The sequence below is a fragment of the Dendrobates tinctorius genome, unplaced genomic scaffold, assembly GCF_039654945.1.
Source record: "Dendrobates tinctorius isolate UK_male_01 unplaced genomic scaffold, ASM3965494v1 ptg000060l, whole genome shotgun sequence".
NCBI classification, from domain to species: Eukaryota; Metazoa; Chordata; class Amphibia; order Anura; family Dendrobatidae; genus Dendrobates; species Dendrobates tinctorius.
Genome location: NW_027361728.1, coordinates 57,248,009 through 57,261,465, shown reverse-complemented (window position 1 = coordinate 57,261,465; position 13,457 = coordinate 57,248,009). Strand labels below are relative to the sequence as shown.

The 13,457-nt window shown below is 44.3% G+C and overlaps 1 protein-coding gene across 5 annotated transcripts in view; it reads left to right on the top strand.

Moving 5' to 3' along the window:
• Window positions 1-13,457, top strand: part of SCHIP1 (schwannomin interacting protein 1) — a 789,639-nt gene that overhangs the window by 718,383 nt on the left and 57,799 nt on the right. The window lies entirely within an intron of this gene.

The following is a 13,457-nucleotide window of genomic DNA, read 5'->3' as shown; positions in this document are numbered from 1 at the left end:
CCTCCTTTTGTAGAAGTTACCACTGCAAGTCACTTTGCATAAATCTCTGTGAGCTTTCCACATCTTGCCACTGAAATTTTTGCCCATTCTTCAAGGCAAAACTGCTCCAGCTCCTTCAAGTTAGATGGTTTCTTCTGGTGAACAGCAATATTCAAGTCTGACCACAGATTTGCAATTGGACTAAGGTCTGACCTTTGACTAGGCCACTCCAAAATATTTACACGTTTCCCCTTAAACCATTCGAGTGTTGCTTTAGCAATATGCTTTGGGCCATTGTCTTGTTTTAAGGTGAACCTCCGTCCCAGTCTCAAATCACTGGCAGATTGAAACAGGTTTTGCTCAAGAATCTCCTTGTATTTCACACCATCCATCTTCCCCTTGACTCAGACCATTTTCCCTGTCCCTGCTGCCGAAAAACATCCCCACAGTCATGATGCTGCTACAACCATGTTTCACTGTGAAGGTGGTGTTCTTAGGGTGATGAGCTGTGTTGGTTTGGTGCCAGACATAGTGTTTACCTTGATGGCCAAAAAGATCAATTTTGACCTCATCTGACTACAGCACCGTCCTCCATACATTTCTGGAGTCTCCCACATGTCTTTTGGCAAACTCAAAATGAGCCTTACAAGTTTTGTGTGCAATTAAAGGCTTTTTTTCTGCCCACTCTTCCATAAAGGCCACCTCTATGGAGTGTACAGCTTATTGTTGTCGTATGGACAGATACTCCAGTCTTTGTTGGGATCTCTGCAGCTCCTTCAGGATTACCTTTGGTCTCTGTGCTGCCTCTCTGATTAATGCTTTCCTTGCCCGGACTGAGAGTTTTGGTGGGCAGCCTTCTCTTGGCAAGTTGTATTTTGTTCTTTCTATTTGATGATGGATTTGATGGTGCTCTGGGGGACCATCAGAGATTGGGATATCTTTTTATAACCCAACCCGAACTTGTCCTTCTCAGCAACTTTGTCCCTGACTTGTTTGGAGATCTCCTTGGTCTTCATAGTGTTTGGTTCGTGGCGCCTCTTAAAGGGAATCTGTCACCTATTTTTTGGTATATAAGATGCGGCCACCACCATCAGTGGCTTATCTACAGCATTACAGAATGCTGTAGATAAGCCCCCGATGTAACCTGAAAGAGAAGAAAAACGAGTTATATTATACTCACCCAGGGGCGGTCCGGGTTCGGTTCGGGTCCGGAGGGTGTTGCGGTCCAGTCCGGCGCCTCCCATCTTCTAGCGATGATGTCCTCTTCTTTGCTTCCCGTCGTGGCTCCGGCGCAGGCGCACTGCTCTGCCCTGTTGAGGGCAAAGCAGAGTACTGCAGTGCGCAGGCGCTGGACCTCTTCCTCGACGCACGTTTTCACAAAACCGCAGGTGGCGGTGAAACGTTCGGAAGCGTGCAACGCTTGTCTCCTGATTATGTATCAGGATGGTAACCATATGTATGTATGTATGTGTGTGTGTATATATATATATATATATATATATATATATATATGTATATATATACATATATATATATTTCCTTCTCACTCCCCACTGGGGGTGGTATTTGTTGTCCTTTCTCATTCTCGGGTCCTCTACCAGAGGTCTGAGAGTATGAGGGTTCTGCGAAGGATCTTAGTTGTTCCGAGCATTGCGCTTTTCCCGACAGAGAGCTCAGATGTTGCTCCTGGGATCTTTTGTAGCCATTTTTCCAACTTAGGGGTCACTGCTCCAAGTGCTCCTATCACCACTGGAATCACTGTTGCCTTCACCTTCCACATCTTCTCCAGTTCTCCTTTGAGGCCCTAGTATTTCTCCAGCTTCTCATATTCCTTCTTTCTGATGTTGCCCGCACTTAGCACTGCCACATCTATCACTGCTGTCTTCTGATCCTTGTGTACTATGACAATGTCTGGTTGGTTAGCCAACACCTGCTTTTCCAACTGAATCTTGAAGTCCCACAGGATTTTTTCCGTTTCATTCTCCGCCACTTTCTCTGGGGTCTCCCACCTAGACTTAGGGAGACTTAGCCCATATGCTGTGCAGATGTTCCTGTATACAATTCCTGCTACTTCGTTGTGGCATTCGGTATACGCTGTTCCTGTTCGCATTTTCCTTCCTGCCACTATGTGTTGGACTGTTTCTGAGGTTTCTTTGCACAGCTTGCACATTGGGTCTTGTCTTGAGTGGTAGATTATTATTATTTATTTATATAGCACCATTGATTCCATGGTGCTGTACATGAGAAGGGGTTACATACAAATTACAGATATCACTTACAGTAAACAAAATAACAATGACAGACTGATACAGAGGGGAAAGGACCCAGCCCTTTCGGGCTTACATTCTACAGGATGGTGGGGAAGGAGACAGTAGGTTGGTGGGTTGCAGCAGTTCCGGTGTTGGTTAAGGTGATATAACCGGTAGTGGTGAGAGAGAAGGAGGTAGCGGTGTCATTGCAGGCTGTAGACTTTCTTGAGGTGAGTTTTCAGGTTCCGTCTGAAGGATCCAAATGTGGTTGATAGTCGGACTTGTGGGAGCAAAGAATTCCAGAGAATAGTGGCTATTCAGGAGAAGTCTTGGAGGCGGTTGGGTGAGGAGCGAATAAGTGTGGAGGAGAGAAGGAGGTCTTGGGAGGACCGGAGATTACGTGAGGGAAGGTATCGGGAGATTAGTTCAGAGACATATGGGGGAGACAGGTTATAGATGGCCTTGTAGGTCAGTATTAGTAATTTGAACTTGATACGCTGAGGGAGTGGGAGCCATTGAAGAGATTTGCAGAGGGGAGAAGCGGAGGAGTAGCGAGGAGAGAGATGAATTAGTCGGGCGGCAGAGTTAAGGATGGACTGGAGAGGTGCGAGGGTGTTAGCAGGGAGACCACAGAAAAGCATGTTGCAGTAGTCGAGGTGGGAGATGATGAGAGCATGCCCAAGCATTTTAGTAGATTGAGGGTTGAGGAAAGGACGGATTCTGGAAATATTTTTGAGCTGGAGGCGACAGGAGGTAGAAAGAGCTTGGATGTGCGGTTTGAAGGACAGGGCAGAGTCGAAGGTTACTCTGAGGCAGCGGACTTCCGGTACTGGGGAAAGTGTGATGTCATTAATTGTTGTAGCTAGGTCGGGTAAGGAAGATCTGTGAGATGGAGGAAAGATGATGAGTTCAGATTTGTCCACATTGAGCTTGAGGATGCGAGAGGAGAAGAAGGAGGGGCTGACACTCTGGGATTCTGGACAGCAGAGAGGTGACATCTGGACCAGAGAGGTAGATCTGAGTGTCATCAGCAAAAAGGTGGTACTGGAATCCGTGGGACTATGAGTTGCCCCAGACCAAGTGTATAGATTGAGAAGAGTAGGGGTCCTAAAACAGAGCCTTGGGGGACTCCAACAGAGAGAGGGTGTGATGAGGAGGTGGTGTGGGAGTGGGAGACGCTGAATGTGCGATTGGAAAGGTATGAGGAGATCCAGGATAGGGCAAGGCCTTTGATGTCGAAGGAGGAGAGGATCTGTAGTAGGAGGCAGTGGTCAAATGTGTCGAATGCAGAGGACAGGTCTAGAAGCAGGAGTATAGAGTATTGTCCATTTGATTTGGATGTAAGTAGGTCATTAGTAATTTTGGTCAGGGCTTCCCTGTCCCTGCTGAAGAAAAGCAGGCCCAAACCATGATGCTGCCACCACCATGTTTGACAGTGGGGATGGTGTGTTTAGGGTGATGAGCTGTGTTGCTTTTACGCCAAACATATCATTTGGCATTGTTGCCAAAAAGTTCGATTTTGGTTCCATCTGACCAGAGCACCTTCTTCCACATGTTTGGTGTGTCTCCCAGGTGGCTTGTTGCAAACTTTAAATAACACTTTTTATGGATATCTTTGAGAAATGGCTTTCTTCTTGCCACTCTTCCTTAAATTCCAGATTTGTGCAGTGTACGACTGATTGTTGTCCTATGGACAGACTGTCCCACCTCAGCTGTAGATCTCTGCAGTTCATCCAGAGTGATTATAGACTTCTTGGCTGCATCTCTGATCAGTCTTCTCCTTGTTTAGGATGAAAGTTTAGAGGGACGGCCGGGTCTTGGTATATTTGCAATGGTATGATACTCCTTCCATTTCAATATGATCGCTTGCACAGTGCTCCTTGGGATGTTTAAAGTTTTGGAAATCATTTTGTATCCAAATCCGGCTTTAAACTTCTCCACAACAGTATCTCGGACCTGCCTGTTGGGTTCCTTGGTCTTCATGATGCTCTCTGTGCATCAAACAGAACCCTGAGACTATCACAGAGCAGGTGCATTTATACGGAGACTTGATTACACACAGGTGGATTATATTTATCATCATTAGTCATTTAGGACAACATTGGATCATTCAGAGATCCACAATGAACTTCTAGAGTGAGTTTGCTGCACTGAAAGTAAAGGGGCCGAATAATATTGCACGCCCCACTTTTCAGTTTTTGAATTTCCACAAAAATGTAAAATAACCAATAAATTCCGTTCAACTTCACAATTGTGTCCCACTTGTTGATTCTTCACCAAAAATTTACATTTGGTATCTTTATGTTTGAAGCATGCATGATATGTGGGAAAAGGTTGAAAAGTTCCAGGAGGCCGAATACTTTCGCAAGGCACTGTATATATGTCCCCCAACTAGGACCCATCTAGTTTGGGCACCCCTGGTCAAATTTACTGTTATTGTGAACCTCTTCTGCGTCCTATTAATTCAGAGTGGCAAGAAAAAAGCCATTTCTCTAAAAGGTCTTTTAGAAATTCGTTTCTAAGGTAATTCCTGCATGAAAGTTAGTAAAAATATATTCCAAGCATGCATGAATTCCAGCGAGCGTGACTGCTTCTATTCTAGGACATGAACAACTCAGCAGAGCTGTCGGGCCAGATTCACATGGTGAAGTTTTGTTTTGTGTTTAATGAAAGTATAGTTTACAGATTAGGCTCTTTCTCCCCATTTATACCTCCAAGGAAGGCTGAAATGCTTCTAACTATGTAGTCATACAGTGGGATATGTCGCAAATACACTCCAGTGGTGAAATAAAAAAAAACATACTGACATATAGGCGCATAACACACTGTTGATGCATTTGGCTTATACGGCAGGAACTTTCTCTAGCATAGCCTTAAAAGTGTGTGTACATACAGCGATATTCTCTGCTGAATCCAATTGAGTTTTTTGGAAATATTGTCCTTTAATGCACAATTTATGATAAGTAATTGAATACTTTTTTAATAACACAACCTTAGATTAGATATGGAACAGGTATGGAATGACTTGATCTGTAATAGTTGTCTGAATTTAACTGTGATCCTCAACGTGATCAGAAATTAAGGCATCTGATGAGTATTGGGGCCTCCTAACTCTTCTACACTGAGTGCAGAATTATGAAGCAAGAGGGTATTTTGAGCATATCATCATTATTTATGTAGATTTTCCAACTCCAAGCTATATAAACTTGAATGCTTATTGGATGAAGCAGATCAGGTGATATGTACAGGTATTTGGGCAATAAGGGCGGTGTGGTCTCAGGATATCAACACTCTTTATCAAGGTGTGCAGAATTATTAGGCAGCTTGTTTTTCTCAAGCAAAATGGGCCAAAAAAAGACTTAAGGCACTCTGAAAAGTCAAAAATTGGTCCAAGGCTTACAGAGGGAAGCAGCACTTTTGAAATTGCTATGATATTAATAATAATACTGGTTTTTGTTTCTATAGCGCCAACATATTTCACAGCACTTTACATTTCAGCGAGTACTTGTACAGACAATAAATACATAAAGGAATAAACACACAATTTAACAGATACCAAGAGAAGTAAAAGCCCTGCTTGCAAGTTTGCAATCTATTGGGGTGTGATCACAGAGCCATCAAAAGTTTTGTTCCAACTAGTCATCAGAGTCGCAAAAAACATGTTGGGGAAAAAAAAAAAGACAAACATAAACTACCAAAAATTTGAGAACACTCAAACGTGAAGTGACCAGAAAGCCATTATTGTCCAGTACTGTGATACTCCAGAATTGCAGCCTCCCTGGGTAGCCCAGAAATACGAGGTGTTCAGTGCTCAGATACATGGCCAAGGTAAAGGTACCGTCACACCTAGCGACGCTATAACGATCCCAACAGCGATACGACACGACAGGGATCATTGCCGCATCGCTATGTGGTCGCTATTGAGATGTCAGACAGTCTAATCTACCCAACAACGGAGCAACAATCTAGCGTGTCATAGCGACCTTTGTAATGATGTCGGGAACGCTAATCCCCACCTTGTTTTGCTTCTGAGTCGCTAACGAGGTCGTTAGGCTAGGTGTCAAACGTGACGATACAAGCGACTCAGCGGGACATGAGCGAACAAAGAAATGTCCAGACATTTCTGGCACGATCAGCGATACCCGGCAGGGGGGCTGGTCGCTGGTCACTGTCACACACCGCGATCTCGCTGGTAAGATCGCTATAACGTCACAGTTCTAGTGACTCAGCAGCGATTTCGCTAGCGATTTTGCTTAGTGTGACAGGGCCTTAAGTTGAGTTGAAACCGACCACCACTTAACAAGACACAGAAGGTGAAACTGGGCCCAGAAATATCTGAAGACAGATTTTTCAAAGATTTTATGGACTGATGAGTGACTTGACAAACAAGATGGATGGACCCGTGGCTGGATCAGTAATGGTCACAGACCTCTACTTCGACTCAGATGCCAGCAAGATGGAAGGTGGAGTACTGCTGTGGGCTGGTATTATTAAATATCTGCTAGTTGGACCTTCTTGTCACTGTCCCCACCTTCCTACAAATTGAACATGAAGAGTAAACCAGGGCTGCAGCTGATCTCTCATTTCCTCTTCATGTTCAGTTTGTATGAAGTTGGAGACAGTGACACCAGCGCTGAATGGGCGCCAAGGTCATGTGTCACAGCAACAGCATGGGAGACCATCGGGATAGCATGTGCCGACACCACCGGAATGGCACTGGGAGGTGAGTATAAGCTGTTTTATTTAATCGGGGCCAAGAGTGAGGTATGACAAGGAGTTGTCCAATTAGTGCACAACTTCTTTAATATCAACTCCCAAACCTACTGCTAGCTTTTTAGAAGACACTTTCTTCCTGAAGATGCAGGAAAAAATCTGCATTTTTCAAGAAAACAACCATTTTTATGCAGTATAGTGTTCCATCACAGCATCGAAGACTCCACTGCCTGGCTGCCAGTCAGGGCCTTAAAGATGAAAGAATAATGACATTGTCCCTTCCGCACCTGACTTAAATGCTATAGAGAATTTTTAGGCTCTTCTTATACAAGAGATTTATGGTGAAGGGAAACAGTCTCCCCTCTGACCAGAGTCTGCGACGCTGTGGTTGGTGCTGTCCAAAAAGCTGATCTTTAAAACTCCTTACATGGACAGCTTATCACTTACTGAAAAAGAAGGGGGGCTATATTGGTCTTGATACTTTTTTTAAATGTCAGAAATGTATTTTTATACTTTGAGTTGTTTGGTTATTATTATCACTGTAACAGATGAAAACCATTGAGATGGGAAAAATTGAGTTTTTCATTTAGTTGCCCAATTATTCTGCTTACATAGATATTCTCTGAAGAAAGACAAAACCTCACTTTTACTTTCTTAAATATCCAGGTTTCAGGTTTTTGAACCTTTTGGATTTTGACCGACAGCAGTATTGTTGTTCCATATTAAAATTATCAAAAATACAAACTGCCTAATAATTGTGCACTCGGTGTATGATGAATGACGTTGGGGAGATGTATCGGGTAGTTTGAATTTAAACACCTGATCCTTTTGTTCTCCAGGGAGATGAGTGGGGGAGAAGTGTCTGGCAGAGACTTGCTCCCCTCCTCCCCACAGAAAATGCATGAATGCTTGGCTAATCCAAATGTTCATGTGTATTTGGGGAGTCAGGCGAGATAGCTTGTTCAGCTTTATAAGGTATATGGGCATCATTATTGTCTGTGGGCAAAGAAGGGATGAGGAGGCTTCCTGAAGATTTTTAGATGAAAAGGGTGTAGCACATCTGCAGTAATTCCTATCAGGTGAGCAATTGCTGTATGGTAGTTGGCATGTAAATGATCATTAAGTCACCAGGCCAGGAGGAAATCATGACTCACTGTCTGTTCCTGAACCTGATGTCAGTCTGAGTAATTCTGTTTTTCCATAAAGTTTCCTGTACATCTGGAATTGTCCTATTGTCATAACTTTATAGTATACATGATTAGGGTTAGTGTAGATGTGGCTGATACGGTAAATGAGTGGCAAAAATGTATCCTCAGTGTTGTGATTGATGTCTGTATTTGAAATCTTTGAAAACTGTACATTCTTGCAGCAGCTTATCACTATGTTTTAGAAAAATATGCCAGAATTAGCTATTGAATGTTGCATTTTGTATGGGCTTCCTTTGTGCGTCTGATTTTCGGGGATGTTATAACCGTAACTAGCTACTAGCAGGAAAGCAACATTGAGGCCTCATCCTGTTTTGCATATACTTATACTGTGCCTTGAGAAAGTATATCCTGTGAACTTTTTAACATTTTTTCACGTTACACCCATAAACTTACCATACATACTCGAGTATAAGCCGACCCCTAATTTTGCCACAAAAAAACTGGAAAAACTCGAGTAAAAGCCTAGGGTGGAAAATGCAGCAGCTACTGGTAAATTTCAAAAATAAAAATAGATACCAATGAAAGTAAAATTAATTGAGACATCAGTAGGATAAATGTTTTTGAATAGCCATATTGAATCAGGAGCCCCATATAATGCTCCATACAGTTCATGATGGACCCCATAAGATGCTCCATACAAAATACACCCCATATAATGCTGCACAAAGGTTAATAATGGCCCCATAAGATGCTCCATAGAATAATATGCTCCATATGCTGCTCCATAAAGGTTATGCCCCCATAAGATGCTCCATATTTTATGCCCCCATATGCTGGCACATAAGATGATCCATAGATTATGCCTCCATATGCTGCTCCCATATGTTGCTCCATGGATTATGCCCCCATATGCTGCTCCATAGATTATGCCCCCATATGCTACTCCATAGATTATGCCTCCATATGCTGCTCCATAGATTATGCCCCCATATGCTGCTCCATATATTATGCCGCCCATATGCTGCTCCATATATTATGCCCCCATATGCTGCTTCATATATTATGCCCCCATATGCTGCTCCATATATTATGCCCCCATATGCTGCTCCATATATTATGCCCCCATAAGATGCTCCATATATCATGCCCCCATATATTATGCCCCCATAAGATGCTCTATGCATTATGCCTCCATATGCTGCCGCTGCTGCTGCAAATAAAAATAAAAAAATGCCATACTCACCTCTCCTGCTCAGGACCCGGCACCTGAGACTTTCACTTGTCCTGCGTCCATTGCTGCTTACCGCAATCTGCCACATCATCTGTCAGTGACGTTCAGGCAGCAGAGGGCACGGCGCGCACTAACCACATCACCGCGCCTTCTGCTGTCTGAATGTCACTGACAGAGGACACATCAGACAGCAGCAAGCAGCGATGGAGCGGGGGGACAGGTGAATATAGCCTATACTTTACCCGTCCTGGCGCCGTCTCTGCAGCTCCGTTCTCCCACTGTCTCCCTTCCTGCCTTCAGCGGTCACGTGGTACCGCTCATTACATTCATGAATATGCGCATATTCATGAGTTTAATGAGCGGTACCATGTGACCGCTGAAGGAAGGAAGGGAGACTGTGGGACAAGCAGGGGGGCTGCAGAGACGGCGCCAGGACGGGTAAGTATGACCTGACACCCCCGCTCCCCCTCCCCCTCCGACCCCCTGGCGTATATGACTCGAATATAAGCCGAAAGGGGGACTTTCAGCCCAAAAAAATGGGCTGAAAATCTCTGCTTATATTCGAGTATATACGGTTAATGTATTTTATCTGGATTGTATGTAATATACCAGCACATAGTAACACGTATTTGTAAAGTATAAAGGAAATGATACATGCTTTTAGCATTTTTTTTTTTTAAATATAAATATGAAAATTGTGTGTCCCTTTGTATTACTGCCTCCAGAAGTCACGTAATTAGTCAATTGAGTCAACTTGTGAGTAATTTATTCTCAGTATAACTACAGCTGCTCTGTGAAGGCCTCAGAGGTTGAGAACATTAGGAATTAAACAGCATCATTAAATGAACACACCAGACAGGTCAGGGATAAAGTTGTGGAGTAGAGTAAAGGAAGGGTTAGGTTATACAACAGTAACCTAAGGTCTGAACATCTCATGGAACCATCATCCAAAAATCGAAGTTGTATGGCACAACTGCAAACCTTGCAAGATATGGCCGTTCACCTTACCTGACATCCAAAGCGAGGAGAACACTAATTAGAGAAGCGAGAAAGAGGCCCATGGTCATCCTGGAGGAGCTGCAGAGATTCACAGCTGATGTGGGAGAATCTGTCCAGAGGACAACTATTAGGGTGCAGACAGACGGCTGTATAACTAGTGCGAGGATTGCATCGCAGTCCATGGGCGTGGAGGCCAATGAATATTCATTTTTCTGTAGCATCCTGGTATGCATGGCCCTATTTTTTAAGAGAAATAAATATTCACCATGGGCATAGGAAGAGATGAATATTCATTTAATTCAAGTAGCAGCACACGTGACCGCCTGGCAGCTGCAGGAACGTTCCATGTGACACTGTGCGCGCTACTGAAGAGCAATGAATACTCACTGCTCTGCTTGCAAACATTTCCAGCGTGCAGCGCTTTGAGTATTCCGGCAGCTGCCCTTCGGCTTGCAAGCAGCGCATGATGTCCCTGCCATGAGGCCCTGCATACCAGGATAGGGATGGGGCCATGGATACCAGGACTGGGATGAGGGCCAATCATACTAGGTTAAGGATAGGGCCCATCATACCAGGTAAAGGATAGGGCCCTGCATACCAGGTTAAGGATGGGGCCCTGCATACCAGGATAGGGATGGGGACATGCATACCAGAAGGAAGATGGGGACCTTGCATACCAGGATATGGATGGGGCCATGCATACTAGGTCGAGATGGGAACCCTGCATACTAGGGTGAGATGGGGCCATGCATACCAGGATGGAGATGGGGTCCCTGCTTACCAGGATAGGGTTGGGATCGTGCATACTAGGTTGAAATGGGGACCCTGCATACTAGGATAAGATAGGGCCCTGAATACCAGGATAGGGATGGGGCCCTGAATACCAGGATAGGGATGGGGCCCTGAATACCAGGATAGGGATGGGGCCCTGAATACCATGATGAGCTGGGGACCCTGCATACCAGGATAGGGATGGTGACCCTGCATACTAGGATAGGGATGAGGGCGATCATTCCTGCCAGGATGAGGATGAGGGGGACCATTCCTACCAGGATAGGTATGAGGGAGCTGTGCCTACCAGGCTAGAGATAAGGGGGCCATGCATACCAGGCTAGGGATGAGGAGGCATGCATACCAGGCTAGGGATGAGGAGGCATGCATACCAGGATGGGGATGAGGGGACAATGCATACCAGGATAGGGGTGAGGGGGCCAATCATACCAGGATAGGGATGAGGGGGCCATGCATACCAGGATATGGATGAGGGGGCCATGCATACCAGGATAGGGATGAGGGCGATCATTCCTGCCAGGATAAGTATGAGGGGGGCCGTTCCTGCCAGGATAGATATGAGGGGGCCGTGCCTACCAGGCTAGAGATAAGGGGACCATGCATACCAGGCTAGGGATGAGGGAGCCAAGCATACCAGAATAGGCATGAGGGCCATGCATACCAGGATAGGTATGAGGGGCCATGCATACCAGGCTAGGAATGAGGAGGCCATGCATACCAGGATAGGGATGAGGAGCCATGCATAGCCGGATAGGGATGAGGGGACCATGCATACCAGGCTAGGGATAAGTAGGCATGCATACCAGAATGGGATTGAGGGAGCCATGCGTACTAGGATAGGGATGAGAGAGCCATGCATACCAGGATAGGGATTAGGGAGCCATGCATGCGAGGATGGGAATGAGGGAGCCATGCATACTAGGATAGGGATGAGGGAGCCATGCATACCAGGATAGGGATTAGGGAGCCATGCATGCGAGGATGGGGATGAGGGAGCGATGCATACTAGGATAGGGATGAGGGGGCCATGTGTATCAGGATGTAGATGAGGGGACCATATTTTCCAGGATAGGGGATATTAAGTACAGAATTGACCACATTTTTTGCTTCAATTTTTTTTACTAATGTCCTCCTCCAAAACCTAGGTGCGTCCCAAAAATACGGTAATTGCAGCCTAAGGTAGTCCTACAAAATATTGACATGGGGTGTGCTGAATACAAATGCAACTAAGAATTATATTTTTAAAACTTTAAAACATTTAGAAAACCATGTATCATTCCTTTTCCCTTCACAAATAATTGCTACTTTTTGTTAGTATATCACATAAAATCCCAATAAAAAACATTTCTTTGTAGTCAAAAATGGCCTGAATGGCCTTACGGTATTTTTCAATGTATTTACAATTTAGCAATGTTTGATTTACAACTGAGTATTTGAAACAGCATGTGCAAACCAATTTCATATTCTCTTGTGTTAATATTAGCAGCAGAGCCCAATATTGCACAATTTTGCACCGCAGTCAGTGCCGCGAACCACTGATCCTAATTGGCATTTCCTGAGTGTATGCTCCCTTATTGTGGACAATCAAAATGCAGTATACATAGGAAGTGAGCAGTGAATGAGATCCCTTTCCTCCCAGAGCATGTTCTTATCACCAAGCCTTGTATAGCAAGCAGAATACACAACACAAGGTATAAAATATGTGCATGGGTATTTAATGTGTAACATGAAGAATGAGTATATTTAATCTGGGAATGCCAAACTCTGAAAATGATTGTTGAAAGAACAAATATGAAAACTTAGAGATGAACAGATCCATACAGTACAGGCATATACATCATTTTATCCCAAAGCATTGCATTTCACATCAGATCTGCGCAGTCTGCTGATGCCCCACTGCATACCATGATGATATGATAAGTCAGCAGCTAGGTATTTAGTGTAGACATACGGTACTTGGGTTTGGTTTACACGCTGAGGAGTGGAGTGTTGCCTGCATTTTACCATTTGCAGAGCATTGGTGCGCTGTGGTATAGTCTTTATACATACACTGCACATCCTCATCAGGGGATATCTTAGCTTCATACGTATACTAGTTCAGAGGTGTCAGATTAGCTCGAGGACCATTGCAAGTAAATGCAAATTCTCACTAACACTTTTAGTCCCAACTGAAGCAATAACTCATCCTACATTGATTTACTCTACCTACAAGGCAGTTCCGAAATATATTATACAAATTCTCACGTTATTACTTGGGAGTGATCTAATAATACTTGCCACAATTGCCTGTAAAGTAGGAAATGTGTAAAATGTAATTACTGTGGATCCCTCTTCAGTCAGCATATA